At 48.1% G+C, this 26,208-nt stretch overlaps 31 non-coding genes across 31 annotated transcripts; 14 read left to right on the top strand and 17 right to left on the bottom strand.

Moving 5' to 3' along the window:
- Nucleotides 1–1,533: 1,533 nt before the first annotated feature.
- On the bottom strand, nucleotides 1,534–1,606 carry trnav-uac (transfer RNA valine (anticodon UAC)). The gene has a single exon. It is a non-coding gene; the product is annotated as a tRNA-Val (tRNA).
- A 1,143-nt stretch (nucleotides 1,607–2,749) lies between these two features.
- trnav-uac (transfer RNA valine (anticodon UAC)) lies at nucleotides 2,750–2,822 on the bottom strand. The gene has a single exon. It is a non-coding gene; the product is annotated as a tRNA-Val (tRNA).
- A 1,780-nt stretch (nucleotides 2,823–4,602) lies between these two features.
- On the bottom strand, nucleotides 4,603–4,675 carry trnav-uac (transfer RNA valine (anticodon UAC)). Its single transcript has one exon. It is a non-coding gene; the product is annotated as a tRNA-Val (tRNA).
- A 973-nt stretch (nucleotides 4,676–5,648) lies between these two features.
- On the top strand, nucleotides 5,649–5,720 carry trnag-ucc (transfer RNA glycine (anticodon UCC)). Its single transcript has one exon. It is a non-coding gene; the product is annotated as a tRNA-Gly (tRNA).
- A 735-nt stretch (nucleotides 5,721–6,455) lies between these two features.
- trnav-uac (transfer RNA valine (anticodon UAC)) lies at nucleotides 6,456–6,528 on the bottom strand. Its single transcript has one exon. It is a non-coding gene; the product is annotated as a tRNA-Val (tRNA).
- Nucleotides 6,529–7,876: 1,348 nt separating this feature from the next.
- On the bottom strand, nucleotides 7,877–7,949 carry trnav-uac (transfer RNA valine (anticodon UAC)). Its single transcript has one exon. It is a non-coding gene; the product is annotated as a tRNA-Val (tRNA).
- Nucleotides 7,950–8,490: 541 nt separating this feature from the next.
- On the top strand, nucleotides 8,491–8,562 carry trnag-ucc (transfer RNA glycine (anticodon UCC)). The gene has a single exon. It is a non-coding gene; the product is annotated as a tRNA-Gly (tRNA).
- Nucleotides 8,563–9,297: 735 nt separating this feature from the next.
- On the bottom strand, nucleotides 9,298–9,370 carry trnav-uac (transfer RNA valine (anticodon UAC)). Its single transcript has one exon. It is a non-coding gene; the product is annotated as a tRNA-Val (tRNA).
- A 541-nt stretch (nucleotides 9,371–9,911) lies between these two features.
- On the top strand, nucleotides 9,912–9,983 carry trnag-ucc (transfer RNA glycine (anticodon UCC)). The gene has a single exon. It is a non-coding gene; the product is annotated as a tRNA-Gly (tRNA).
- A 1,349-nt stretch (nucleotides 9,984–11,332) lies between these two features.
- On the top strand, nucleotides 11,333–11,404 carry trnag-ucc (transfer RNA glycine (anticodon UCC)). The gene has a single exon. It is a non-coding gene; the product is annotated as a tRNA-Gly (tRNA).
- Nucleotides 11,405–12,139: 735 nt separating this feature from the next.
- On the bottom strand, nucleotides 12,140–12,212 carry trnav-uac (transfer RNA valine (anticodon UAC)). The gene has a single exon. It is a non-coding gene; the product is annotated as a tRNA-Val (tRNA).
- Nucleotides 12,213–12,753: 541 nt separating this feature from the next.
- On the top strand, nucleotides 12,754–12,825 carry trnag-ucc (transfer RNA glycine (anticodon UCC)). Its single transcript has one exon. It is a non-coding gene; the product is annotated as a tRNA-Gly (tRNA).
- A 735-nt stretch (nucleotides 12,826–13,560) lies between these two features.
- trnav-uac (transfer RNA valine (anticodon UAC)) lies at nucleotides 13,561–13,633 on the bottom strand. Its single transcript has one exon. It is a non-coding gene; the product is annotated as a tRNA-Val (tRNA).
- Nucleotides 13,634–14,174: 541 nt separating this feature from the next.
- On the top strand, nucleotides 14,175–14,246 carry trnag-ucc (transfer RNA glycine (anticodon UCC)). Its single transcript has one exon. It is a non-coding gene; the product is annotated as a tRNA-Gly (tRNA).
- Nucleotides 14,247–14,981: 735 nt separating this feature from the next.
- trnav-uac (transfer RNA valine (anticodon UAC)) lies at nucleotides 14,982–15,054 on the bottom strand. The gene has a single exon. It is a non-coding gene; the product is annotated as a tRNA-Val (tRNA).
- A 541-nt stretch (nucleotides 15,055–15,595) lies between these two features.
- On the top strand, nucleotides 15,596–15,667 carry trnag-ucc (transfer RNA glycine (anticodon UCC)). Its single transcript has one exon. It is a non-coding gene; the product is annotated as a tRNA-Gly (tRNA).
- A 735-nt stretch (nucleotides 15,668–16,402) lies between these two features.
- Nucleotides 16,403–16,475, bottom strand: trnav-uac (transfer RNA valine (anticodon UAC)). The gene has a single exon. It is a non-coding gene; the product is annotated as a tRNA-Val (tRNA).
- A 541-nt stretch (nucleotides 16,476–17,016) lies between these two features.
- trnag-ucc (transfer RNA glycine (anticodon UCC)) lies at nucleotides 17,017–17,088 on the top strand. Its single transcript has one exon. It is a non-coding gene; the product is annotated as a tRNA-Gly (tRNA).
- Nucleotides 17,089–17,823: 735 nt separating this feature from the next.
- On the bottom strand, nucleotides 17,824–17,896 carry trnav-uac (transfer RNA valine (anticodon UAC)). Its single transcript has one exon. It is a non-coding gene; the product is annotated as a tRNA-Val (tRNA).
- A 541-nt stretch (nucleotides 17,897–18,437) lies between these two features.
- On the top strand, nucleotides 18,438–18,509 carry trnag-ucc (transfer RNA glycine (anticodon UCC)). Its single transcript has one exon. It is a non-coding gene; the product is annotated as a tRNA-Gly (tRNA).
- Nucleotides 18,510–19,244: 735 nt separating this feature from the next.
- trnav-uac (transfer RNA valine (anticodon UAC)) lies at nucleotides 19,245–19,317 on the bottom strand. The gene has a single exon. It is a non-coding gene; the product is annotated as a tRNA-Val (tRNA).
- Nucleotides 19,318–19,858: 541 nt separating this feature from the next.
- Nucleotides 19,859–19,930, top strand: trnag-ucc (transfer RNA glycine (anticodon UCC)). The gene has a single exon. It is a non-coding gene; the product is annotated as a tRNA-Gly (tRNA).
- A 735-nt stretch (nucleotides 19,931–20,665) lies between these two features.
- trnav-uac (transfer RNA valine (anticodon UAC)) lies at nucleotides 20,666–20,738 on the bottom strand. The gene has a single exon. It is a non-coding gene; the product is annotated as a tRNA-Val (tRNA).
- Nucleotides 20,739–21,279: 541 nt separating this feature from the next.
- Nucleotides 21,280–21,351, top strand: trnag-ucc (transfer RNA glycine (anticodon UCC)). The gene has a single exon. It is a non-coding gene; the product is annotated as a tRNA-Gly (tRNA).
- Nucleotides 21,352–22,086: 735 nt separating this feature from the next.
- Nucleotides 22,087–22,159, bottom strand: trnav-uac (transfer RNA valine (anticodon UAC)). The gene has a single exon. It is a non-coding gene; the product is annotated as a tRNA-Val (tRNA).
- Nucleotides 22,160–22,700: 541 nt separating this feature from the next.
- Nucleotides 22,701–22,772, top strand: trnag-ucc (transfer RNA glycine (anticodon UCC)). Its single transcript has one exon. It is a non-coding gene; the product is annotated as a tRNA-Gly (tRNA).
- A 93-nt stretch (nucleotides 22,773–22,865) lies between these two features.
- On the bottom strand, nucleotides 22,866–22,937 carry trnad-guc (transfer RNA aspartic acid (anticodon GUC)). Its single transcript has one exon. It is a non-coding gene; the product is annotated as a tRNA-Asp (tRNA).
- Nucleotides 22,938–23,507: 570 nt separating this feature from the next.
- On the bottom strand, nucleotides 23,508–23,580 carry trnav-uac (transfer RNA valine (anticodon UAC)). The gene has a single exon. It is a non-coding gene; the product is annotated as a tRNA-Val (tRNA).
- A 541-nt stretch (nucleotides 23,581–24,121) lies between these two features.
- trnag-ucc (transfer RNA glycine (anticodon UCC)) lies at nucleotides 24,122–24,193 on the top strand. The gene has a single exon. It is a non-coding gene; the product is annotated as a tRNA-Gly (tRNA).
- Nucleotides 24,194–24,928: 735 nt separating this feature from the next.
- Nucleotides 24,929–25,001, bottom strand: trnav-uac (transfer RNA valine (anticodon UAC)). The gene has a single exon. It is a non-coding gene; the product is annotated as a tRNA-Val (tRNA).
- Nucleotides 25,002–25,542: 541 nt separating this feature from the next.
- On the top strand, nucleotides 25,543–25,614 carry trnag-ucc (transfer RNA glycine (anticodon UCC)). Its single transcript has one exon. It is a non-coding gene; the product is annotated as a tRNA-Gly (tRNA).
- The last annotated feature ends 594 nt before the right edge of the window (nucleotides 25,615–26,208 follow it).

Here is a 26,208-nt window from a genome sequence, read left to right on the forward strand (position 1 = left end):
TTACACTTCTGTCGAAAGAACAGAATAAAAGACAACCTCTCCATCGGGGAATCCAATCCCGGTCGTGAAAGGCATAGATACTGTCCACTTCACTGCTTACGAAGGCATAGCTGGGTCCTATTTTGCATCAGACAACAATGCGGATCAGGGCTGAGGTAGCAGCTCTGCAGTTGTGTGCATCAGCCTGTCAAGCTGTTCCTTTCAGCAGTTTGACTCCTTTTGAAAGGAATCTCTTTATCTGTGTGAAGGACTTGGCCAGGTTGCTGTGTATTGCACTTTGTGTGGTTAAGTGTGTAGCATTGGTGGTATAGTGGTGAGCATAGCTGCCTTCCAAGCAGTTGACCCGGGTTCGATTCCTGGCCAATATATGGCTTTTGGCGCATTGTACTTGGCAACATTTTGCTTTTCAAGCTTTGGCCGCCTCTGTCACGTCTGTCGTTATAACCGAAAAAATCACAATCTCCCCGTCAGCGAATTGAAGCCCGGTCTTCCGCGTGACAGGCGGAGATACTGTCCACTATACTAACGAGGAAGCCCCTGGGTGAGGTTCTTCTGCAACAGGTGACAGTGCGGATCTGGGCTGAGGTAGCAGCTCTGCAGTTGTGTGCATCAGCCTGTCAAGCTGTTCCTTTCAGCAGTTTGACTCCTTTTGAAAGGAATCTCTTTATCCGTTTGAAGGACTTGGCCAGGTTGCTGTGTATTGCACTTTGTGTGGTGAAGTATGTGGCATTGGTGGTATAGTGGTGAGCATAGCTGCCTTCCAAGCAGTTGACCCGGTTTTGATTCCCGGCCAATGCATGGCTTTTGGCGCATTGTACTTGGCAACATTTTGCTTTTCAAGCTTTGGCCACCTCTGTCACGTCTGTCGTTAGAACCGAAAAAAATCACAATCTCCCTGTCGGGGACTCGAACCCCGGTCTTCCGCGTGACAGGCGGAGATACTATCTACTATACTAAAGAGGAAGCCCCTGGGTGAGGTTCTTCTGCAACAGAAGACAATGCAGATCTGGGCTGAGGTTGTAGATCTGCATCTTTCTGCATCAGTCTGTCTTGCTCATTCTTTCAGAAGTCTGACTCCTTGTGAAAGGAAACTCTTTATCAATTGAAGGACTTGGTCCGGCGTCTCAACATCTCAAATATTGTCAGCAAACTCCATGCCCTTGAGTCACTACTGCACAGTGGCTTTTCTTTTCTGAAGCATGACATGGAGTACAAAGGCCACGCCCCTTTTTTGTCTTTTCAGAAAGACAGGATCCATCGGGATTTGAACTCGGAACGCTAGAATGAAAGTCCAGAGAGTGTAGGCGTGGACTGCCAGCGCTCTTTGACCTTGTAAATTGTTATGTTCTTGCCATGACAAGCAAACATCAAATTCTTCCCCAGGGGGAATTAGCTAAAATGGTGGAGCTCTGGCTCAGCGTGTAAGTGGTAGCAGGATCAATGCCTGCATTCTCCAGTGTTCCTTTTAACAGTGTGTCCGCCAGAGAGGCCAAAACGAAAACTAGAACTATCAAAATCCAACCCAAAAGTCATTGTTTCTGCCTGGTTTCGAACCAGGGACCGTTCACGTGTAAAGCTAAAGTGATAACCACTACACTACAGAAACCAGGCCCTGGGCAGTTGTGTGCTTGTGTCCTACAATGACAACGACAGGTTTCGGGACCAACGTCCCACCTGAAACTTTGTACCTCGGTCCTTGAAACAGAGTCAACATCGGTGGCTTTTGCAGCGTTGGTGACACAGGTGATAGCATACCTGCCTCCAAGCTGTTGCCCCGGGTCAGTTTCCAGTCAAACGCAGGACCTTTGGTTCGTCACACTTGGCAAAGATTTGTTTCGTACATTTTTACACTTCTGTCGAAAGAACAGAATAAAAGACAACCTCTCCATCGGGGAATCCAATTCCGGTCTTCCGCGTGAAAGGCATAGATACTGTCCACTTCACTGCTTACGAAGGCATAGCTGGGTCCTATTTTGCATCAGACAACAATGCGGATCAGGGCTGAGGTAGCAGCTCTGCAGTTGTGTGCATCAGCCTGTCAAGCTGTTTCTTTCAGCAGTTTGACTACTTTTGAAAGGAATCTCTTCATCTGTTTGAAGGACTTGGCCAGGTTACTGTGTATTGCACTTTCTTTGGTTAAGTGTGTGGCATTGGTGGTATAGTGGTGAGCATAGCTGCCTTCCAAGCAGTTGACCCGGGTCTGATTCCCGGCCAATGCATGGCTTTTGGCGCATTGTACTTGGCAACATTTTGCTTTTCAAGCTTTGGCCACCTCTGTCACGTCTGTCTTTAGAACCGAAAAAAAATTACAACCTCCCCATCGGTGCGGGGTCCGGCGTCCCAACATCTCAAATATTGTCAGCAAACTCCATGCCCTTGAGTCACTACTGCACAGTGGCTTTTCTTTTCTGAAGCATGACATGGAGTACAAAGGCCACGCCCCTTTTTTGTCTTTTCGGAAAGACAGGATCCATCGGGATTTGAACTCGGAACGCTAGAATGAAAGTCCAGAGAGTGTAGGCGTGGACTGCCAGCGCTCTTTGACCTTGTAAATTGTTATGTTCTTGCCATGACAAGCAAACATCAAATTCTTCCCCAGGGGGAATTAGCTAAAATGGTGGAGCTCTGGCTCAGCGTGTAAGTGGTAGCAGGATCAATGCCTGCATTCTCCAGTGTTCCTTTTAACAGTGTGTCCGCCAGAGAGGCCAAAACGAAAACTAGAACTATCAAAATCCAACCCAAAAGTCATTGTTTCTGCCTGGTTTCGAACCAGGGACCTTTCGCGTGTAAAGCGAACGTGATAACCACTACACTACAGAAACCAGGCCCCGGGCAGTTGTGTGCTTGTGTCCTACAATGACAACGACAGGTTTCGGGACCAACGTCCCACCTGAAACTTTGTACCTCGGTCCTTGAAACAGAGTCAACATCGGTGGCTTTTGCAGCGTTGGTGACACAGGTGATAGCATACCTGCCTCCAAGCTGTTGCCCCGGGTCAGTTTCCAGTCAAACGCAGGACCTTTGGTTCGTCACACTTGGCAAAGATTTGTTTCGTACATTTTTACACTTCTGTCGAAAGAACAGAATAAAAGACAACCTCTCCATCGGGGAATCCAATTCCGGTCTTCCGCGTGAAAGGCATAGATACTGTCCACTTCACTGCTTACGAAGGCATAGCTGGGTCCTATTTTGCATCAGACAACAATGCGGATCAGGGCTGAGGTAGCAGCTCTGCAGTTGTGTGCATCAGCCTGTCAAGCTGTTTCTTTCAGCAGTTTGACTACTTTTGAAAGGAATCTCTTCATCTGATTGAAGGACTTGGCCAGGTTACTGTGTATTGCACTTTCTTTGGTTAAGTGTGTGGAATTGGTGGTATAGTGGTGAGCATAGCTGCCTTCCAAGCAGTTGACCCGGGTCCGATTCCCGGCCAATGCATGGCTTTTGGCGCATTGTACTTGGCAACATTTTGCTTTTCAAGCTTTGGCCACCTCTGTCACGTCTGTCTTTAGAACCGAAAAAAAATTACAACCTCCCCATCTGGGAATCGAACCCCGGTCTTCCGCGTGACAGGCGGAGATACTATCCACTATACTAACGAGGAAGCCGCTGGGTGAGGTTCTTCTGCAACAGGTGACAGTGCGGAACTGGGCTGAGGTAGCAGCTCTGCAGTTGTGTGCATCAGCCTGTCAAGCTGTTCCTTTCAGCAGTTTGACTCCTTTTGAAAGGAATCTCTTTATCCGTTTGAAGGACTTGGCCAGGTTGCTGTGTATTGCACTTTGTGTGGTGAAGTGTGTAGCATTGGTGGTATAGTGGTGAGCATAGCTGCCTTCCAAGCAGTTGACTCGGGTTAGATTCCCGGCCAATGCATGGCTTTTGGCGCATTGTACTTGGCAACATTTTGCTTTTCAAGCTTTGGCCGCCTCTGTCACGTCTGTCGTTAGAACCGGAAAAAATCACAATCTCCCCGTAGGGGAATCGAACCTCGGTCTTCCGCGTGACAGGCGAAGATACTATCTACTATACTAAAGAGGGAGCCCCTGGGTGAGGTTCTTCTGCAACAGAAGACAGTGCGGATCTGGGCTGAGGTTGTAGATCTGCATCTTTCTGCATCAGTCTGTCTTGCTCATTCTTTCAGAAGTCTGACTTCTTGTGAAAGGAAACTCTTTATCAGTTGAAGGACTTGGTCCGGCGTCTCAACATCTCAAATATTGTCAGCAAACTCCATGCCCTTGAGTCACTACTGCACAGTGGCTTTTCTTTTCTGAAGCATGACATGGAGTACAAAGGCCACGCCCCTTTTTTGTCTTTTCGGAAAGACAGGATCCATCGGGATTTGAACTCGGAACGCTAGAATGAAAGTCCAGAGAGTGTAGGCGTGGACTGCCAGCGCTCTTTGACCTTGTAAATTGTTATGTTCTTGCCATGACAAGCAAACATCAAATTCTTCCCCAGGGGGAATTAGCTGAAATGGTGGAGCGCTGGCTCAGCGTGTAAGTGGTAGCAGGATCAATGCCTGCATTCTCCAGTGTTCCTTTTAACAGTGTGTCCGCCAGAGAGGCCAAAACGAAAACTAGAACTATCAAAATCCAACCCAAAAGTCATTGTTTCTGCCTGGTTTCGAACCAGGGACCTTTCATGTGTAAAGCGAACGTGATAACCACTACACTACAGAAACCAGGCCCTGGGCAGTTGTGTGCTTGTGTCCTACAATGACAACGACAGGTTTCGGGACCAACGTCCCACCTGAAACTTTGTACCTCGGTCCTTGAAACAGAGTCAACATCGGTGGCTTTTGCAGCGTTGGTGACACAGGTGATAGCATACCTGCCTCCAAGCTGTTGCCCCGGGTCAGTTTCCAGTCAAACGCAGGACCTTTGGTTCGTCACACTTGGCAAAGATTTGTTTCGTACATTTTTACACTTCTGTCGAACGAACAGAATAAAAGACAACCTCTCCATCGGGGAATCCAATCCCGGTCTTCCGCGTGAAAGGCATAGATACTGTCCACTTCACTGCTTACGAAGGCATAGCTTGGTCCTATTTTGCATCAGACAACAATGCGGATCAGGGCTGAGGTAGCAGCTCTGCAGTTGTGTGCATCAGCCTGTCAAGCTGTTTCTTTCAGCAGTTTGACTACTTTTGAAAGGAATCTCTTTATCCGTTTGAAGGACTTGGCCAGGTTGCTGTGTATTGCACTTTCTTTGGTTAAGTGTGTGGCATTGGTGGTATAGTGGTGAGCATAGCTGCCTTCCAAGCAGTTGACCGGCGTTCGATTCCCGGCCAATGCATGGCTTTTGGCGCATTGTACTTGGCAACATTTTGCTTTTCAAGCTTTGGCCACCTCTGTCACGTCTGTCGTTAGAACCGAAAAAAAATCACAACCTCCCCATCGGGGAATCGAACCCCGGTCTTCCGGGTGACAGGCGGAGATACTATCCACTATACTAACGAGGAAGCCGCTGGGTGAGGTTCTTCTGCAACAGGTGACAGTGCGGATCTGGGCTGAGGTAGCAGCTCTGCAGTTGTGTGCATCAGCCTGTCAAGCTGTTCCTTTCAGCAGTTGTACTCCTTTTGAAAGGAATCTCTTCATCCGTTTGAAGGACTTGGCCAGGTTACTGTGTATTACACTTACTGTGGTTGAGTGTGTAGCATTGGTGGTATAGTGGTGAGCATAGCTGCCTTCCAAGCAGTTGACCCGGGTTCGATTCCTGGTCAATGCATGGCTTTTGGCGCATTGTACTTGGCAACATTTTGCTTTTCAAGCTTTGGCCGCCTCTGTCACGTCTGTCGTTAGAACCGAAAAAAGTCACAATCTCCCCATCGGGGAATCGAACCCAGGTCTTCCGCGTGATAGGCAGAGATACTATCCACTATACTAACTAGGGAGCCTCTGGATGAGGTTCTTCAGCAACAGATGACAGTACGGATCTGGGCTGAGGTTGCAGATCTGCATCTTTCTGCATCAGTCTGTCATGCTCATTCTTTCAGAAGTCTGACTCCTTGTGAAAGGAAACTCTTTCTCAGTTGAAGGACTTGGTCAGGCATCTCAACATCTCAAATATTGTCAGCAAACTCCATGCCCTTGAGTCACTACTGCACAGTGGCTTTTCTTTTCTGAAGCATGACATGGAGTACAAAGGCCACGCCCCTTTTTTGTCTTTTCGGAAAGACAGGATCCATCGGGATTTGAACTCGGAACGCTAGAATGAAAGTCCAGAGAATGTAGGCGTGGACTGCCAGCGCTCTTTCACCTTGTAAATTGTTATGTTCTTGCCATGACAGGCAAACATCAAATTCTTCCCCAGGGGGAATTAGCTGAAATGGTGGAGCGCTGGCTCAGCGTGTAAGTGGTAGCAGGTTTGATGCCTGCATTCTCCAGTGTTCCTTTTAACAGTGTGTCTGCCAGAGAGGCCAAAACGAAAACTAGAACTATCAAAATCCAACCCAAAAGTCCTTGTTTCTGCCTGGTTTCGAACAAGGGACCTTTCGCGTGTAAAGCAAATGTGATAACCACTACACTACAGAAACCAGGCCCTGGGCAGTTGTGTGCTTGTGTCCTACAATGACAACGACAGGTTTCGGGACCAACGTCCCACCTGAAACTTTGTACCTCGGTCCTTGAAACAGAGTCAACATCGGTGGCTTTTGCAGCGTTGGTGACACAGGTGATAGCATAGCTGCCTCCAAGCTGTTGCCCCGGGTCGGTTTCCAGGCAAACGCAGGACCTTTGGTTCGTCACACTTGGCAAAGATTTGCTTCATACATTTTTACACTTCTGTCGAAAGAACAGAATAAAAGACAACCTCTCCATCGGGGAATCAAATCCCGGTCTTCCGCGTGAAAGGCATAGATACTGTCCACTTCACTGCTTACGAAGGCATAGCTGGGTCCTATTTTGCATCAGACAACAATGCGGATCAGGGCTGAGGTAGCAGCTCTGCAGTTGTGTGCATCAGCCTGTCAAGCTGTTCCTTTCAGCAGTGTGACTCCTTTTGAAAGGAATCTCTTCATCCGTTTGAAGGACTTGGCCAGGTTACTGTGTATTACACTTACTGTGGTTAAGTGTGTAGCATTGGTGGTATAGTGGTGAGCATAGCTGCCTTCCAAGCAGTTGACCCGGGTTCGATTCCTGGCCAACGCATGGCTTTTGGCGCATTGTACTTGGCAACATTTTGCTTTTCAAGCTTTGGCCGCCTCTGTCACGTCTGTCGTTAGAACTGAAAAAAGTCACGATCTCCCCATCAGGGAATCGAACCCAGGTCTTCCGCGTGATAGGCAGAGATACTATTCACTATACTAACTAGGAAGCTCCTGGGTGAGGTTCTTCAGCAACAGATGACAGTACGGATCTGGGCTGAGGTTGCAGATCTGCATTTTTCTGCATCAGTCTGTCATGCTCATTCTTTCAGAAGTCTGACTCCTTGTGAAAGGAAACTCTTTCTCAGTTGAAGGACTTGGTCAGGCATCTCAACATCTCAAATATTGTCAGCAAACACCATGCCCTTGAGTCACTACTGCACAGTGGCTTTTCTTTTCTGAAGCATGACATGGAGTACAAAGGCCACGCCCCTTTTTTGTCTTTTTGGAAAGACAGGATCCATCGGGATTTGAACTCGGAACGCTAGAATGAAAGTCCAGAGAGTGTAGGCGTGGACTGCCAGCGCTCTTTGACCTTGTAAATTGTTATGTTCTTGCCATGACAGGCAAACATCAAATTCTTCCCCAGGGGTAATTAGCTCAAATGGTGGAACGCTGGCTCAGCGTGTAAGTGGTAGCAGGATCGATGCCTGCATTCTCCAGTGTTCCTTTTAACAGTGTGTCCGCCAGAGAGGCCAAAACGAAAACTAGAACTATCGAAATCCAACCCAAAAGTCATTGTTTCTGCCTGGTTTCAAACCAGGGACCTTTCGCATGTAAAGCGAACATGATAACCACTACACTACAGAAACCAGGCCCTGGGCAGTTGTGTGCTTGTGTCCTACAATGACAACGACAGGTTTCAGGACCAACGTCCCACCTAAAACTTTGTACCTCGGTCCTTGAAACAGAGTCAACATCGGTGGCTTTTGCAGCGTTGGTGACACAGGTGATAGCATAGCTGCCTCCAAGCTGTTGCCCCGGGTCGGTTTCCAGGCAAACGCAGGACCTTTGGTTCGTCATACTTGGCAAAGATTTGTTTCGTACATTTTTACACTTCTGTCGAAAGAACAGAATAAAAGACAACCTCTCCATCGGGGAATCCAATCCCGGTCTTCCACGTGAAAGGCATAGATACTGTCCACTTCACTGCTTACGAAGGCATAGCTGGGTCCTATTTTGCATCAGACAACAGTGCGGATCAGGGCTGAGGTAGCAGCTCTGCAGTTGTGTGCATCAGCCTGTCAAGCTGTTCCTTTCAGCAGTTTAACTCCTTTTGAAAGGAATCTCTTCATCCGTTTGAAGGACTTGGCCAGGTTACTGTGTATTGCACTTTCTGTGGTTAAGTGTGTAGCATTGGTGGTATAGTGGTGAGCATAGCTGCCTTCCAAGCAGTTGACCCGGGTTCGATTCCCGGCCAATGCATGGCTTTTGGCGCATTGTACTTGGCAACATTTTGCTTTTCAAGCTTTGGCTGCCTCTTTCACGTCTGTCGTTAGAACCGAAAAAAATCACAATCTCCCCGTCGGGGAATCGAACCCCGGTCTTTCGCGTGACAGGTGGAGATACTATCCACTATACTAACGAGGAATCCCCTGGGTGAGGTTCTTCAGCAACAGATGACAGTACGGATCTGGGCTGAGGTTGCAGATCTGCATCTTTCTGCATCAGTCTGTCATGCTCATTCTTTCAGAAGTCTGACTCCTTGTGAAAGGAAACTCTTTCTCAGTTGAAGGACTTGGTCAGGCATCTCAACATCTCAAATATTGTCAGCAAACACCATGCCCTTGAGTCACTACTGCACAGTGGCTTTTCTTTTCTGAAGCATGACATGGAGTACAAAGGCCACGCCCCTTTTTTGTCTTTTCGGAAAGACAGGATCCATCGGGATTTGAACTCGGAACGCTAGAATGAAAATCCAGAGAGTGTAGGCGAGGACTGCCAGCGCTCTTTGACCTTGTAAATTGTTATGTTCTTGCCATGACAGGCAAACATCAAATTCTTCCCCAGGGGTAATTAGCTCAAATGGTGGAGCGCTGGCTCAGCGTGTAAGTGGTAGCAGGATCGATGCCTGCATTCTCCAGTGTTCCTTTTAACAGTGTGTCCGCCAGAGAGGCCAAAACGAAAACTAGAACTATAAAAATCCAACCCAAAAGTCATTGTTTCTGCCTGGTTTCGAACAAGGGACCTTTCGCGTGTAAAGCAAATGTGATAACCACTACACTACAGAAACCAGACCCTGGGCAGTTGTGTGCTTGTGTCCTACAATGACAACGACAGGTTTCGGGACCAACATCCCACCTGAAACTTTGTACCTCGGTCCTTGAAACAGAGTCAACATCGGTGGCTTTTGCAGCGTTGGTGACACAGGTGATAGCATAGCTGCCTCCAAGTTGTTGCCCCGGGTCGGTTTCCAGTCAAACGCAGGACCTTTGGTTCGTCACACTTGGCAAAGATTTGTTTCGTACATTTTTACACTTCTGTCGAAAGAACAGAATAAAAGACAACCTCTCCATCGGGGAATCCAATCCCGGTCTTCCACGTGAAAGGCATAGATACTGTCCACTTCACTGCTTACGAAGGCATAGCTGGGTCCTATTTTGCATCAGACAACAGTGCGGATCAGGGCTGAGGTAGCAGCTCTGCAGTTGTGTGCATCAGCCTGTCAAGCTGTTCCTTTCAGCAGTTTGACTCCTTTTGAAAGGAATCTCTTCATCCGTTTGAAGGACTTGGCCAGGTTACTGTGTATTGCACTTTCTGTGTTTAAGCGTGTAGCATTGGTGGTATAGTGGTGAGCATAGCTGCCTTCCAAGCAGTTGACCCGGGTTCGATTCCCGGCCAATGCATGGCATTTGGCGCATTGTACTTGGCAACATTTTGCTTTTCAAGCTTTGGCCGCCTCTGTCACGTCTGTCGTTAGAACCGAAAAAAATCACAATCTCCCCGTCGAGGAATCGAAACCAGGTCTTCCACGTGACAGGCGGAGACACTATCCACTATACTAACGAGGAAGCCCCTGGGTGAGGTTCTTCAGCAACAGATGACAGTACGGATCTGGGCTGAGGTTGCAGATCTGCATCTTTCTGCATCAGTCTGTCATGCTCATTCTTTCAGAAGTCTGACTCCTTGTGAAAGGAAACTCTTTCTCAGTTGAAGGACTTGGTCAGGCATCTCAACATCTCAAATATTGTCAGCAAACACCATGCCCTTGAGTCACTACTGCACAGTGGCTTTTCTTTTCTGAAGCATGACATGGAGTACAAAGGCCACGCCCCTTTTTTGTCTTTTCGGAAAGACAGGATCCATCGGGATTTGAACTCGGAACGCTAGAATGAAAGTCCAGAGAATGTAGGCGTGGACTGCCAGCGCTCTTTGACCTTGTAAATTGTTATGTTCTTGCCATGACAGGCAAACATCAAATTCTTCCCCAGGGGTAATTAGCTCAAATGGTGGAGCGCTGGCTCAGCGTGTAAGTGGTAGCAGGATCGATGCCTGCATTCTCCAGTGTTCCTTTTAACAGTATGTCCGCCAGAGAGGCCAAAACGAAAACTAGAACTATCAAAATCCAACCCAAAAGTCATTGTTTCTGCCTGGTTTCGAACAAGAGACCATTCGCGTGTAAAGCAAATGTGATAACCACTACACTACAGAAACCAGGCCCTGGGCAGATGTGTGCTTGTGTCCTACAATGACAACGACAGGTTTCGGGACCAACGTCCCACCTGAAACTTTGTACCTCGGTCCTTGAAACAGAGTCAACATCGGTGGCTTTTGCAGCGTTGGTGACACAGGTGATAGCATAGCTGCCTCTAAGCTGTTGCCCCGGGTCGGTTTCCAGGCAAACGCAGGACCTTTGGTTCGTCATACTTGGCAAAGATTTGTTTCGTACATTTTTACACTTCTGTCGAAAGAACAGATTAAAAGACAACCTCTCCTTCGGGGAATCCAATCCCGGTCTTCCGCGTGAAAGGCATAGATACTGTCCACTTCACTGCTTACGAAGGCATAGCTGGGTCTTATTTTGCATCAGACAACAATGCGGATCAGGGCTTAGGTAGCAGCTCTGCAGTTGTGTGCATCAGCCTGTCAAGCTGTTCCTTTCAGCAGTTTGACTCCTTTTGAAAGGAATCTCTTCATCTGTTTGAAGGACTTGGCCAGGTTACTGTGTATTGCACTTTCTGTGGTTAAGTGTGTAGCATTGGTGGTATAGTGGTGAGCATAACTGCCTTCCAAGCAGTTGACCAGGGTTCGATTCCCGGCCAATGCATGGCTTTTGGCGCATTGTACTTAGCAACATTTTGCTTTTCAAGGTTTGGCCGCCTCTGTCACGTCTGTCGTTAGAACCGAAAAAAATCACAATCTCCCTGTCGGGGAATCGAAACCAGGTCTTCCGCGTGACAGGCGGAGACACTATCCACTATACTAATGAGGAAGCCCCTGGGTGAGGTTCTTCAGCAACAGATGACAGTACGGATCTGGGCTGAGGTTGCAGATCTGCATCTTTCTGCATCAGTCTGTCATGCTCATTCTTTCAGAAGTCTGACTCCTTGTGAAAGGAAACTCTTTCTCAGTTGAAGGACTTGGTCAGGCATCTCAACATCTCAAATATTGTCAGCAAACACCATGCCCTTGAGTCACTACTGCACAGTGGCTTTTCTTTTCTGAAGCATGACATGGAGTACAAAGGCCACGCCCCTTTTTTGTCTTTTCGGAAAGACAGGATCCATCGGGATTTGAACTCGGAACGCTAGAATGAAAGTCCAGAGAGTGTAGGCGTGGACTGCCAGCGCTCTTTGACCTTGTAAATTGTTATGTTCTTGCCATGACAGGCAAACATCAAATTCTTCCCCAGGGGTAATTAGCTCAAATGGTGGAGCGCTGGCTCAGCGTGTAAGTGGTAGCAGGATCGATGCCTGCATTCTCCAGTGTTCCTTTTAACAGTATGTCCGCCAGAGAGGCCAAAACGAAAACTAGAACTATCAAAATCCAACCCAAAAGTCATTGTTTCTGCCTGGTTTCGAACCAGGGACCTTTCGCGTGTAAAGCAAAGGTGATAACCACTACACTACAGAAACCAGGCCCTGGGCACTTGTGTGCTTGTGTGCTACAATGACAACGACAGGTTTCGGGACCAACGTCCCACCTGAAACTTTGTACCTCGGTCCTTGAAACAGAGTCAACATCGGTGGCTTTTGCAGCGTTGGTGACACAGGTGATAGCATAGCTGCCTCCAAGCTGTTGCCCCGGGTCGGTTTCCAGGCAAACGCAGGACCTTTGGTTCGTCACACTTGGCAAAGATTTGTTTTGTACATTTTTACACTTCTGTCGAAAGAACAGAATAAAAGACAACCTCTCCATCGGGGAATCCAATCCCGGTCTTCCACGTGAAAGGCATAGATACTGTCCACTTCACTGCTTACGAAGGCATAGCTGGGTCCTATTTTGCATCAGACAACAGTGCGGATCAGGGCTGAGGTAGCAGCTCTGCAGTTGTGTGCATCAGCCTGTCAAGCTGTTCCTTTCAGCAGTTTGACTCCTTTTGAAAGGAATCTCTTCATCCGTTTGAAGGACTTGGCCAGGTTACTGTGTATTGCACTTTCTGTGGTTGCGTGTGTAGCATTGGTGGTATAGTGGTGAGCATAGCTGCCTTCCAAGCAGTTGACCTGGGTTCGATTCCCGGCCAATGCATGGCTTTTGGCGCATTGTTCTTGGCAACATTTTGCTTTTCAAGGTTTGGCCGCCTCTTTCACGTCTGTCGTTAGAACCGAAAAAAAACACAATCTCCCCGTCGGGGAATCGAAACCAGGTCTTCCGCGTGACAGGCAGAGATACTATCCACTATACTAACAAGGAAGCCCCTGGGTGAGGTTCTTCAGCAACAGATGACAGTACGGATCTGGGCTGAGGTTGCAGATCTGCATCTTTCTGCATCAGTCTGTCATGCTCATTCTTTCAGAAGTCTGACTCCTTGTGAAAGGAAACTCTTTCTCAGTTGAAGGACTTGGTCAGGCATCTCAACATCTCAAATATTGTCAGCAAACACCATGCCCTTGAGTCACTACTGCACAGTGGCTTTTCTTTTCTGAAGCATGACATGGAGTACAAAGGCCACGCCCCTTTTTTGTCTTTTCGGAAAGACAGGATCCATCGGGATTTGAACTCGGAACGCTAGAATGAAAGTCCAGAGAGCGTAGGCGTGGACTGCTAGCGCTCTTTGACCTTGTAAATTGTTATGTTCTTGCCATGACAGGCAAACATCAAATTCTTCCCCAGGGGGAATTAGCTCAAATGGTGGAGCGCTGGCTCAGCGTGTAAGTGGTAGCAGGATCGATGCCTGCATTCTCCAGTGTTCCTTTTAACAGTGTGTCCGCCAGAGAGGCCAAAACGAAAACTAGAACTATCAAAATCCAGCCCAAAAGTCACTGTTTCTGCCTGGTTTCGAACCAGGGACCTTTAGCGTGTAAAGCGAATGTGATAACCACTACACTACAGAAACCAGGCCCTGGGCAGTTGTGTGCTTGTGTCCTACAATGACAACGACAGGTTTCGGAACCAACGTCCCACCTGAAACTTTGTACCTCGGTCCTTGAAACAGAGTCAACATCGGTGGCTTTTGCAGCGTTGGTGACACAGGTGATAGCATAGCTGCCTCCAAGCTGTTGCCCCGGGTCGGTTTCCAGGCAAACGCAGGACCTTTGGTTCGTCACACTTGGCAAAGATTTGTTTCGTACATTTTTACACTTCTGTCGAAAGAACAGAATAAAAGACAACCTCTCCATCGGGGAATCCAATCCCGGTCTTCCACGTGAAAGGCATAGATACTGTCCACTTCACTGCTTACGAAGGCATAGCTGGGTCCTATTTTGCATCAGACAACAGTGCGGATCAGGGCTGAGGTAGCAGCTCTGCAGTTGTGTGCATCAGCCTGTCAAGCTGTTCCTTTCAGCAGTTTGACTCCTTTTGAAAGGAATCTCTTCATCCGTTTGAAGGACTTGGCCAGGTTACTGTGTATTGCACTTTCTGTGGTTGCGTGTGTAGCATTGGTGGTATAGTGGTGAGCATAGCTGCCTTCCAAGCAGTTGACCTGGGTTCGATTCCCGGCCAATGCATGGCTTTTGGCGCATTGTACTTGGCAACATTTTGCTTTTCAAGCTTTGGCCGCCTCTGTCACGTCTGTCGTTAGAACCGAAAAAAATCACAATCTCCCCGTCGGGGAATCGAAACCAGGTCTTCCGCGTGACAGGCAGAGATACTATCCACTATACTAACGAGGAAGCCCCTGGGTGAGGTTCTTCAGCAACAGATGACAGTACGGATCTGGGCTGAGGTTGCAGATCTGCATCTTTCTGCATCAGTCTGTCATGCTCATTCTTTCAGAAGTCTGACTCCTTGTGAAAGGAAACTCTTTCTCAGTTGAAGGACTTGGTCAGGCATCTCAACATCTCAAATATTGTCAGCAAACACCATGCCCTTGAGTCACTACTGCACAGTGGCTTTTCTTTTCTGAAGCATGACATGGAGTACAAAGGCCACGCCCCTTTTTTGTCTTTTCGGAAAGACAGGATCCATCGGGATTTGAACTCGGAACGCTAGAATGAAAGTCCAGAGAGCGTAGGCGTGGACTGCTAGCGCTCTTTGACCTTGTAAATTGTTATGTTCTTGCCATGACAGGCAAACATCAAATTCTTCCCCAGGGGGAATTAGCTCAAATGGTGGAGCGCTGGCTCAGCGTGTAAGTGGTAGCAGGATCGATGCCTGCATTCTCCAGTGTTCCTTTTAACAGTATGTCCGCCAGAGAGGCCAAAACGAAAACTAGAACTATCAAAATCCAACCCAAAAGTCATTGTTTCTGCCTGGTTTCGAACCAGGGACCTTTCGCGTGTAAAGCAAAGGTGATAACCACTACACTACAGAAACCAGGCCCTGGGCAGTTGTGTGCTTGTGTGCTACAATGACAACGACAGGTTTCGGGACCAACGTCCCACCTGAAACTTTGTACCTCGGTCCTTGAAACAGAGTCAACATCGGTGGCTTTTGCAGCGTTGGTGACACAGGTGATAGCATAGCTGCCTCCAAGCTGTTGCCCCGGGTCGGTTTCCAGGCAAACGCAGGACCTTTGGTTCGTCATACTTGGCAAAGATTTGTTTCGTACATTTTTACACTTCTGTTGAAAGAACAGAATAAAAGACAACCTCTCCTTCGGGGAATCCAATCCCGGTCTTCCGCGTGAAAGGCATAGATACTGTCCACTTCACTGCTTACGAAGGCATAGCTGGGTCCTATTTTGCATCAGACAACAATGCGGATCAGGGCTGAGGTAGCAGCTCTGCAGTTGTGTGCATCAGCCTGTCAAGCTGTTCCTTTCAGCAGTTTGACTCCTTTTGAAAGGAATCTCTTCATCTGTTTGAAGGACTTGGCCAGGTTACTGTGTATTGCACTTTCTGTGGTTAAGTGTGTAGCATTGGTGGTATAGTGGTGAGCATAGCTGCCTTCCAAGCAGTTGACCCGGGTTCGATTCCCGGCCAATGCATGGCTTTTGGCGCATTGTACTTGGCAACATTTTGCTTTTCAAGGTTTGGCTGCCTCTGTCACGTCTGTCGTTACAACCGAAAAAAATCACAATCTCCCCGTCGGGGAATCGAACCCCGGTCTTCCGCGTGACAGGCGGCGATACTATCCACTATACTAACGAGGAAGCCCTTGGGTGAGGTTCTTCAGCAACAGATGACAGTACGGATCTGGGCTGAGGTTGCAGATCTGCATCTTTCTGCATCAGTCTGTCATGCTCATTCTTTCAGAAGTCTGACTCCTTGTGAAAGGAAACTCTTTCTCAGTTGAAGGACTTGGTCAGGCGTCTCAACATCTCAAATATTGTCAGCAAACACCATGCCCTTGAGTCACTACTGCACAGTGGCTTTTCTTTTCTGAAGCATGACATGGAGTACAAAGGCCACGCCCCTTTTTTGTCTTTTCGGAAAGACAGGATCCATCGGGATTTGAACTCGGAACGCTAGAATGAAAGTCCAGAGAGTGTAGGCGTGGACTGCCAGCGCTCTTTGACCTTGTAAATTGTTATGTTCTTGCCATGACAGGCAAACATCAAATTCTTCCCCAGGGGTAATTAGCTCAAATGGTGGAGCGCTGGCTCAGCGTGTAAGTGGTAGCAGGATCGATGCCTGCATTCTCCAGTGTTCCTTTTAACAGTATGTCTGCCAGAGAGGCCAAAACGAAAACTAGAACTATCAAAATCCAACCCAAAAGTCATTGTTTCTGCCTGGTTTCGAACAAGGGACCTTTCGCGTGTAAAGCAAATGTGATAACCACTACACTACAGAAACCAGGCCCTGGGCAGTTGTGTGCTTGTGTCCTACAATGACAACGACAGGTTTCGGGACCAACGTCCCACCTGAAACTTTGTACCTCGGTCCTTGAAACAGAGTCAACATCGGTGGCTTTTGCAGCGTTGGTGACACAGGTGATAGCATAGCTGCCTCCAAGCTGTTGCCCCGGGTCGGTTTCCAGGCAAACGCAGGACCTTTGGTTCGTCACACTTGGCAAAGATTTGTTTCGTACATTTTTACACTTCTGTCGAAAGAACAGAATAAAAGACAACCTCTCCATCGGGGAATCAAATCCCGGTCTTCCGCGTGAAAGGCATAGATACTGTCCACTTCACTGCTTACGAAGGCATAGCTGGGTCCTATTTTGCATCAGACAACAATGCGGATCAGGGCTGAGGTAGCAGCTCTGCAGTTGTGTGCATCAGCCTGTCAAGCTGTTCCTTTCAGCAGTTTGACTCCTTTTGAAAGGAATCTCTTCATCCGTTTGAAGGACTTGGCCAGGTTACTGTGTATTACATTTACTGTGGTTAAGTGTGTAGTATTGGTGGTATAGTGGTGAGCATAGCTGCCTTCCAAGCAGTTGACCCGGGTTCGATTCCCGGCCAATGCGTGGCTTTTGGCGCATTGTACTTGGCAACATTTTGCTTTTCAAGCATTGGCCGCCTCTGTCACGTCTGTCGTTAGAACCGAAAAAAATCACAATCTCCCCGTCGGGGAATCGAACCCCCGTCTTCCGCGTGACAGGCGGAGATACTATCCACTATACTAACGAGGAAGCCCCTGGGTGATGTTCTTCAGCAACAGATGACAGTACGGATCTGGGCTGAGGTTGCAGATCTGCATCTTTCTGCATCAGTCTGTCATGCTCATTCTTTCAGAAGTCTGACTCCTTGTGAAAGGAAACTCTTTCTCAGTTGAAGGACTTGGTCAGGCGTCTCAACATCTCAAATATTGTCAGCAAACACCATGCCCTTGAGTCACTACTGCACAGTGGCTTTTCTTTTCTGAAGCATGACATGGAGTACAAAGGCCACGCCCCTTTTTTGTCTTTTCGGAAAGACAGGATCCATCGGGATTTGAACTCGGAACGCTAGAATGAAAGTCCAGAGAGTGTAGGCGTGGACTGCCAGCGCTCTTTGACCTTGTAAATTGTTATGTTCTTGCCATGACAGGCAAACATCAAATTCTTCCCCAGGGGTAATTAGCTCAAATGGTGGAGCGCTGGCTCAGCGTGTAAGTGGTAGCAGGATCGATGCCTGCATTCTCCAGTGTTCCTTTTAACAGTGTGTCCGCCAGAGAGGCCAAAACGAAAACTAGAACTATCGAAATCCAACCCAAAGGTCATTGTTTCTGCCTGGTTTCGAACCAGGGACCTTTCGCGTGTAAAGCAAACTTGATAACCACTACACTACAGAAACCAGGCCCTGGGCAGTTGTGTGCTTGTGTCCTACAATGACAACGACAGGTTTCGGGACCAACGTCCCACCTGAAACTTTGTACCTCGGTCCTTGAAACAGAGTCAACATCGGTGGCTTTTGCAGCGTTGGTGACACAGGTGATAGCATAGCTGCCTCCAAGCTGTTGCCCCGGGTCGGTTTCCAGGCAAACGCAGGACCTTTGGTTCGTCACACTTGGCAAAGATTTGTTTCGTACATTTTTACACTTCTGTCGAAAGAACAGAATAAAAGACAACCTCTCCATCGGGGAATCCAATCCCGGTCTTCCGCGTGAAAGGCATAGATACTGTCCACTTCACTGCTTACGAAGGCATAGCTGGGTCCTATTTTGCATCAGACAACAATGCGGATCAGGGCTGAGGTAGCAGCTCTGCAGTTGTGTGCATCAGCCTGTCAAGCTGTTCCTTTCAGCAGTTTGACTCCTTTTGAAAGGAATCTCTTCATCTGTTTGAAGGACTTGGCCAGGTTACTGTGTATTGCACTTTCTGTGGTTAAGTGTGTAGCATTGGTGGTATAGTGGTGAGCATAGCTGCCTTCCAAGCAGTTGACCCGGGTTCGATTCCCGGCCAATGCATGGCTTTTGGCGCATTGTACTTGGCAACATTTTGCTTTTCAAGGTTTGGCTGCCTCTGTCACGTCTGTCGTTACAACCGAAAAAAATCACAATCTCCCCGTCGGGGAATCGAACCCCGGTCTTCCGCGTGACAGGCGGCGATACTATCCACTATACTAACGAGGAAGCCCTTGGGTGAGGTTCTTCAGCAACAGATGACAGTACGGATCTGGGCTGAGGTTGCAGATCTGCATCTTTCTGCATCAGTCTGTCATGCTCATTCTTTCAGAAGTCTGACTCCTTGTGAAAGGAAACTCTTTCTCAGTTGAAGGACTTGGTCAGGCGTCTCAACATCTCAAATATTGTCAGCAAACACCATGCCCTTGAGTCACTACTGCACAGTGGCTTTTCTTTTCTGAAGCATGACATGGAGTACAAAGGCCACGCCCCTTTTTTGTCTTTTCGGAAAGACAGGATCCATCGGGATTTGAACTCGGAACGCTAGAATGAAAGTCCAGAGAGTGTAGGCGTGGACTGCCAGCGCTCTTTGACCTTGTAAATTGTTATGTTCTTGCCATGACAGGCAAACATCAAATTCTTCCCCAGGGGTAATTAGCTCAAATGGTGGAGCGCTGGCTCAGCGTGTAAGTGGTAGCAGGATCGATGCCTGCATTCTCCAGTGTTCCTTTTAACAGTATGTCTGCCAGAGAGGCCAAAACGAAAACTAGAACTATCAAAATCCAACCCAAAAGTCATTGTTTCTGCCTGGTTTCGAACAAGGGACCTTTCGCGTGTAAAGCAAATGTGATAACCACTACACTACAGAAACCAGGCCCTGGGCAGTTGTGTGCTTGTGTCCTACAATGACAACGACAGGTTTCGGGACCAACGTCCCACCTGAAACTTTGTACCTCGGTCCTTGAAACAGAGTCAACATCGGTGGCTTTTGCAGCGTTGGTGACACAGGTGATAGCATAGCTGCCTCCAAGCTGTTGCCCCGGGTCGGTTTCCAGGCAAACGCAGGACCTTTGGTTCGTCACACTTGGCAAAGATTTGTTTCGTACATTTTTACACTTCTGTCGAAAGAACAGAATAAAAGACAACCTCTCCATCGGGGAATCAAATCCCGGTCTTCCGCGTGAAAGGCATAGATACTGTCCACTTCACTGCTTACGAAGGCATAGCTGGGTCCTATTTTGCATCAGACAACAATGCGGATCAGGGCTGAGGTAGCAGCTCTGCAGTTGTGTGCATCAGCCTGTCAAGCTGTTCCTTTCAGCAGTTTGACTCCTTTTGAAAGGAATCTCTTCATCCGTTTGAAGGACTTGGCCAGGTTACTGTGTATTACATTTACTGTGGTTAAGTGTGTAGTATTGGTGGTATAGTGGTGAGCATAGCTGCCTTCCAAGCAGTTGACCCGGGTTCGATTCCCGGCCAATGCGTGGCTTTTGGCGCATTGTACTTGGCAACATTTTGCTTTTCAAGCATTGGCCGCCTCTGTCACGTCTGTCGTTAGAACCGAAAAAAATCACAATCTCCCCGTCGGGGAATCGAACCCCCGTCTTCCGCGTGACAGGCGGAGATACTATCCACTATACTAACGAGGAAGCCCCTGGGTGATGTTCTTCAGCAACAGATGACAGTACGGATCTGGGCTGAGGTTGCAGATCTGCATCTTTCTGCATCAGTCTGTCATGCTCATTCTTTCAGAAGTCTGACTCCTTGTGAAAGGAAACTCTTTCTCAGTTGAAGGACTTGGTCAGGCGTCTCAACATCTCAAATATTGTCAGCAAACACCATGCCCTTGAGTCACTACTGCACAGTGGCTTTTCTTTTCTGAAGCATGACATGGAGTACAAAGGCCACGCCCCTTTTTTGTCTTTTCGGAAAGACAGGATCCATCGGGATTTGAACTCGGAACGCTAGAATGAAAGTCCAGAGAGTGTAGGCGTGGACTGCCAGCGCTCTTTGACCTTGTAAATTGTTATGTTCTTGCCATGACAGGCAAACATCAAATTCTTCCCCAGGGGTAATTAGCTCAAATGGTGGAGCGCTGGCTCAGCGTGTAAGTGGTAGCAGGATCGATGCCTGCATTCTCCAGTGTTCCTTTTAACAGTGTGTCCGCCAGAGAGGCCAAAACGAAAACTAGAACTATCGAAATCCAACCCAAAGGTCATTGTTTCTGCCTGGTTTCGAACCAGGGACCTTTCGCGTGTAAAGCAAACTTGATAACCACTACACTACAGAAACCAGGCCCTGGGCAGTTGTGTGCTTGTGTCCTACAATGACAACGACAGGTTTCGGGACCAACGTCCCACCTGAAACTTTGTACCTCGGTCCTTGAAACAGAGTCAACATCGGTGGCTTTTGCAGCGTTGGTGACACAGGTGATAGCATAGCTGCCTCCAAGCTGTTGCCCCGGGTCGGTTTCCAGGCAAACGCAGGACCTTTGGTTCGTCACACTTGGCAAAGATTTGTTTCGTACATTTTTACACTTCTGTCGAAAGAACAGAATAAAAGACAACCTCTCCATCGGGGAATCCAATCCCGGTCTTCCGCGTGAAAGGCATAGATACTGTCCACTTCACTGCTTACGAAGGCATAGCTGGGTCCTATTTTGCATCAGACAACAATGCGGATCAGGGCTGAGGTAGCAGCTCTGCAGTTGTGTGCATCAGCCTGTGAAACTGTTCCTTTCAGCAGTTTGACTCCTTTTGAAAGGAATCTCTTCATCTGTTTGAAGGACTTGGCCAGGTTACTGTGTATTGCACTTTCTGTGGTTAAGTGTGTAGCATTGGTGGTATAGTGGTGTGCATAGCTGCCTTCCAAGCAGTTGACCTGGGTTCGATTCCCGGCCAATGCGTGGCTTTTGGCGCATTGTACTTGGCAACATTTTGCTTTTCAAGCATTGGCCGCCTCTGTCACGTCTGTCGTTAGAACCGAAAAAAATCACAATCTCCCCGTCGGGGAATCGAACCCCCGTCTTCCGCGTGACAGGCGGAGATACTATCCACTATACTAACGAGGAAGCCCCTGGGTGATGTTCTTCAGCAACAGATGACAGTACGGATCTGGGCTGAGGTTGCAGATCTGCATCTTTCTGCATCAGTCTGTCATGCTCATTCTTTCAGAAGTCTGACTCCTTGTGAAAGGAAACTCTTTCTCAGTTGAAGGACTTGGTCAGGCGTCTCAACATCTCAAATATTGTCAGCAAACACCATGCCCTTGAGTCACTACTGCACAGTGGCTTTTCTTTTCTGAAGCATGACATGGAGTACAAAGGCCACGCCCCTTTTTTGTCTTTTCGGAAAGACAGGATCCATCGGGATTTGAACTCGGAACGCTAGAATGAAAGTCCAGAGAGTGTAGGCGTGGACTGCCAGCGCTCTTTGACCTTGTAAATTGTTATGTTCTTGCCATGACAGGCAAACATCAAATTCTTCCCCAGGGGTAATTAGCTCAAATGGTGGAGCGCTGGCTCAGCGTGTAAGTGGTAGCAGGATCGATGCCTGCATTCTCCAGTGTTCCTTTTAACAGTGTGTCCGCCAGAGAGGCCAAAACGAAAACTAGAACTATCGAAATCCAACCCAAAGGTCATTGTTTCTGCCTGGTTTCGAACCAGGGACCTTTCGCGTGTAAAGCAAACTTGATAACCACTACACTACAGAAACCAGGCCCTGGGCAGTTGTGTGCTTGTGTCCTACAATGACAACGACAGGTTTCGGGACCAACGTCCCACCTGAAACTTTGTACCTCGGTCCTTGAAACAGAGTCAACATCGGTGGCTTTTGCAGCGTTGGTGACACAGGTGATAGCATAGCTGCCTCCAAGCTGTTGCCCCGGGTCGGTTTCCAGGCAAACGCAGGACCTTTGGTTCGTCACACTTGGCAAAGATTTGTTTCGTACATTTTTACACTTCTGTCGAAAGAACAGAATAAAAGACAACCTCTCCATCGGGGAATCCAATCCCGGTCTTCCGCGTGAAAGGCATAGATACTGTCCACTTCACTGCTTACGAAGGCATAGCTGGGTCCTATTTTGCATCAGACAACAATGCGGATCAGGGCTGAGGTAGCAGCTCTGCAGTTGTGTGCATCAGCCTGTGAAACTGTTCCTTTCAGCAGTTTGACTCCTTTTGAAAGGAATCTCTTCATCTGTTTGAAGGACTTGGCCAGGTTACTGTGTATTGCACTTTCTGTGGTTAAGTGTGTAGCATTGGTGGTATAGTGGTGTGCATAGCTGCCTTCCAAGCAGTTGACCTGGGTTCGATTCCCGGCCAATGCATGGCTTTTGGCGCATTGTACTTGGCAACATTTTGCTTTTCAAGCTTTGGCCGCCTCTGTCACGTCTGTCGTTAGAACCGAAAAAAATCACAATCTCCCCGTCGGGGAATCGAACCCCGGTCTTCCACGTGACAGGCGGAGATACTAACCACTATACTAACGAGGAAGCCCCTGGGTGAGGTTCTTCAGCAACAGATGACAGTACGGATCTGGGCTGAGGTTGCAGATCTGCATCTTTCTGCATCAGTCTGTCATGCTCATTCTTTCAGAAGTCTGACTCCTTGTGAAAGGAAACTCTTTCTCAGTTGAAGGACTTGGTCAGGCATCTCAACATCTCAAATATTGTCAGCAAACACCATGCCCTTGAGTCACTACTGCACAGTGGCTTTTCTTTTCTGAAGCATGACATGGAGTACAAAGGCCAGGCCCCTTTTTTGTCTTTTCGGAAAGACAGGATCCATCGGGATTTGAACTCGGAACGCTAGAATGAAAGTCCAGAGAATGTAGGCGTGGACTGCCAGCGCTCTTTGACCTTGTAAATTCTTATGTTCTTGCCATGACAGGCAAACATCAAATTCTTCCCCAGGGGGAATTAGCTGAAATGGTGGAGCGCTGGCTCAGCGTGTAAGTGGTAGCAGGATCGATGCCTGCATTCTCCAGTGTTCCTTTTAACAGTATGTCTGCCAGAGAGGCCAAAACGAAAACTAGAACTATCAAAATCCAACCCAAAAGTCATTGTTTCTGCCTGGTTTCGAACAAGGGACCTTTCGCGTGTAAAGCAAATGTGATAACCACTACACTACAGAAACCAGGCCCTGGGCAGTTGTGTGCTTGTGTCCTACAATGACAACGACAGGTTTCGGGACCAACGTCCCACCTGAAACTTTGTACCTCGGTCCTTGAAACAGAGTCAACATCGGTGGCTTTTGCAGCGTTGGTGACACAGGTGATAGCATAGCTGCCTCCAAGCTGTTGCCCCGGGTCGGTTTCCAGGCAAACGCAGGACCTTTGGTTCGTCACACTTGGCAAAGATTTGTTTCGTACATTTTTACACTTCTGTCGAAAGAACAGAATAAAAGACAACCTCTCCATCGGGGAATCCAATCCCGGTCTTCCGCGTGAAAGGCATAGATACTGTCCACTTCACTGCTTACGAAGGCATAGCTGGGTCCTATTTTGCATCAGACAACAATGCGGATCAGGGCTGAGGTAGCAGCTCTGCAGTTGTGTGCATCAGCCTGTGAAACTGTTCCTTTCAGCAGTTTGACTCCTTTTGAAAGGAATCTCTTCATCTGTTTGAAGGACTTGGCCAGGTTACTGTGTATTGCACTTTCTGTGGTTAAGTGTGTAGCATTGGTGGTATAGTGGTGTGCATAGCTGCCTTCCAAGCAGTTGACCTGGGTTCGATTCCCGGCCAATGCATGGCTTTTGGCGCATTGTACTTGGCAACATTTTGCTTTTCAAGCTTTGGCCGCCTCTGTCACGTCTGTCGTTAGAACCGAAAAAAATCACAATCTCCCCGTCGGGGAATCGAACCCCGGTCTTCCACGTGACAGGTGGAGATACTAACCACTATACTAACGAGGAAGCCCCTGGGTGAGGTTCTTCAGCAACAGATGACAGTACGGATCTGGGCTGAGGTTGCAGATCTGCATCTTTCTGCATCAGTCTGTCATGCTCATTCTTTCAGAAGTCTGACTCCTTGTGAAAGGAAACTCTTTCTCAGTTGAAGGACTTGGTCAGGCATCTCAACATCTCAAATATTGTCAGCAAACACCATGCCCTTGAGTCACTACTGCACAGTGGCTTTTCTTTTCTGAAGCATGACATGGAGTACAAAGGCCAGGCCCCTTTTTTGTCTTTTCGGAAAGACAGGATCCATCGGGATTTGAACTCGGAACGCTAGAATGAAAGTCCAGAGAATGTAGGCGTGGACTGCCAGCGCTCTTTGACCTTGTAAATTCTTATGTTCTTGCCATGACAGGCAAACATCAAATTCTTCCCCAGGGGGAATTAGCTCAAATGGTGGAGCGCTGGTTCAGCGTGTAAGTGGTAGCAGGATCGATGCCTGCATTCTCCAGTGTTCCTTTTAACAGTGTGTCCGCCAGAGAGGCCAAAACGAAAACTAGAACTATCGAAATCCAACCCAAAGGTCATTGTTTCTGCCTGGTTTCGAACCAGGGACCTTTCGCGTGTAAAGCAAACTTGATAACCACTACACTACAGAAACCAGGCCCTGGGCAGTTGTGTGCTTGTGTCCTACAATGACAACGACAGGTTTCGGGACCAACGTCCCACCTGAAACTTTGTACCTCGGTCCTTGAAACAGAGTCAACATCGGTGGCTTTTGCAGCGTTGGTGACACAGGTGATAGCATAGCTGCCTCCAAGCTGTTGCCCCGGGTCGGTTTCCAGGCAAACGCAGGACCTTTGGTTCGTCACACTTGGCAAAGATTTGTTTCGTACATTTTTACACTTCTGTCGAAAGAACAGAATAAAAGACAACCTCTCCATCGGGGAATCCAATCCCGGTCTTCCGCGTGAAAGGCATAGATACTGTCCACTTCACTGCTTACGAAGGCATAGCTGGGTCCTATTTTGCATCAGACAACAATGCGGATCAGGGCTGAGGTAGCAGCTCTGCAGTTGTGTGCATCAGCCTGTGAAACTGTTCCTTTCAGCAGTTTGACTCCTTTTGAAAGGAATCTCTTCATCTGTTTGAAGGACTTGGCCAGGTTACTGTGTATTGCACTTTCTGTGGTTAAGTGTGTAGCATTGGTGGTATAGTGGTGTGCATAGCTGCCTTCCAAGCAGTTGACCTGGGTTCGATTCCCGGCCAATGCATGGCTTTTGGCGCATTGTACTTGGCAACATTTTGCTTTTCAAGCTTTGGCCGCCTCTGTCACGTCTGTCGTTAGAACCGAAAAAAATCACAATCTCCCCGTCGGGGAATCGAACCCCGGTCTTCCACGTGACAGGCAGAGATACTAACCACTATACTAACGAGGAAGCCCCTGGGTGAGGTTCTTCAGCAACAGATGACAGTACGGATCTGGGCTGAGGTTGCAGATCTGCATCTTTCTGCATCAGTCTGTCATGCTCATTCTTTCAGAAGTCTGACTCCTTGTGAAAGGAATCTCTTTCTCAGTTGAAGGACTTGGTCAGGCATCTCAACATCTCAAATATTGTCAGCAAACACCATGCCCTTGAGTCACTACTGCACAGTGGCTTTTCTTTTCTGAAGCATGACATGGAGTACAAAGGCCACGCCCCTTTTTTGTCTTTTCGGAAAGACAGGATCCATCGGGTTTTGAACTCGGAACGCTAGAATGAAAGTCCAGAGAATGTAGGCGTGGACTGCCAGCGCTCTTTCACCTTGTAAATTGTTATGTTCTTGCCATGACAGGCAAACATCAAATTCTTCCCCAGGGGGAATTA

Source organism: Salminus brasiliensis, chromosome 2 (assembly GCF_030463535.1).
Source record: "Salminus brasiliensis chromosome 2, fSalBra1.hap2, whole genome shotgun sequence".
NCBI classification, from domain to species: Eukaryota; Metazoa; Chordata; class Actinopteri; order Characiformes; family Bryconidae; genus Salminus; species Salminus brasiliensis.